Below are 1,561 nucleotides of genomic sequence, written 5' to 3'. Positions count from 1 at the left end.
AAAAAAAAAAAAAAAAAAAAATTAGCCCTTTTGGAATTGGCCTGCTCAAGAAATAACTTTCAGGAAGTGACCCAGATGTGTTCACTGACTACAGTCATAGAGTGGCAGCAGAGAGGTGCGACTGTCCACTGTCTTAGAGCAATGAAAGCTGTAACTGCCAGCAAAGGGCAGGGCCTCCAACACACACCTGCCCCAACTGCCAGGGAAAGAGCCCTTCACTGCTTTCCTGCTACTAGGTGACACTGACGCAGAGATCAGAAATGCTACCAAGCAAGACTGTTGCTCCTCAGCATCTCTGAAGAGGAGGATGCAGGAGCCGAGATATCAGAAGAGACAGCCAAGTCAGCAAGGGGTTGGTGGCCAATTTACCTGCTTATAGCAATAAACAGTCATGTGTCAATTAACAACAGGGATACCACCTGAGAAACTCGGACGAGTCTGTCATGGATTTTGTTATCCTGTGAGAACCACAGAGCACACACACAAACCTAGATGGCACAACCACTACACGCCCAGGCTCTGGAGCCTACTGCTCCTGGGCCACTAGTCTGCACAGTGTGTTACAGGGCTGCAGGCTGCAGGCGGTTCCTACACAGAAGTGGGCATTCATGTATCTGAACATATCTAGGCCAGGCATAGGCACAGTGGCACACACCTGTAATCCCAGAACTTCGAGAGACTTAGGCAGGAGAATCATTTGAGAGCAGTCCGGGCAATAGTGAGACCCTTACTTTACAACAAATAAGAAAAATTAGCCAGCTGTGGTGGCACATGCATGTAGTCACAACTACTTGGGAGGCTGAGGTGGGAGGATCCCATGAGCCCTAGAATTTGAGGTTACAGTGAGCTATGATGGGCATTTCAATCTGGAAGACAGAGTGAGTCTGTTTTTTGTTTTTTGTTTTTAAAAAGGGTGGTGCCTGTAGCTCATTGGGTAGGGTGCCACACACATACACCAAGTCTGGGGAGTTCAAACCCAGGCCAGTTAAAACAACGACAACTGCAATAAAAAAAGAAAAGTAGCCAAGCATTGTGGCCGGCACCTGCAGTCCCAACTACTTGGGAGGCTGAGGTAAGAGAATCGCTTAAGCCCAAGAGTTTGAGGTTGCTGTGAGCTGTGATGCCACAGCACTCTACTGAGGGTGACACAGTGAAACTCAGTGTCTTAAAAATAAAAACCAAAAAACAACTAAACATAGAGGAGATAAAGAAAAAATACAGTATGATAATCTTACAGAACCACTGTTGAATATGCAATCTTGTCATTAACAGATTATATGAAATGTGACTATATCCAACATTCAAATGATACAGTCACTTCTTCAAGAACTTACAAAGTGTGTCTGAGATCTTACTTATAGGAACCACAGAAGAGCTTAAAATTCTTATACATTGGCTTGGTGCCTGTGGTTCAAGTGGCTAAGGTGCCAGCCACATACACTTAAGGTGGCGGGTTTGAATCCAGCCCAGGCCTGCCAAATAACAATGACGACTACAACCAAAAAATAGCCAGGTGTTGTGGCGGGCGCCTGTGGTTCCAGCTACTTGGGAGGCTGAGGCA

General features: G+C 46.1%; 1 protein-coding gene across 1 annotated transcript in view; it reads right to left on the bottom strand.

Annotated features, from left to right (window-relative positions):
* The window catches only part of NAP1L4 (nucleosome assembly protein 1 like 4), a 52,381-nt gene that overhangs the window by 21,099 nt on the left and 29,721 nt on the right, over positions 1 to 1,561 (bottom strand). The window lies entirely within an intron of this gene.

This window comes from Otolemur garnettii, unplaced genomic scaffold (genome assembly GCF_000181295.1).
Source record: "Otolemur garnettii isolate 467f Iridium unplaced genomic scaffold, OtoGar3 scaffold00134, whole genome shotgun sequence".
NCBI lineage: Eukaryota > Metazoa > Chordata > Mammalia > Primates > Galagidae > Otolemur > Otolemur garnettii.
The sequence above is the reverse complement of the archived record's forward strand: the minus strand, read 5'-3'. Positions and strand labels throughout refer to the sequence as shown.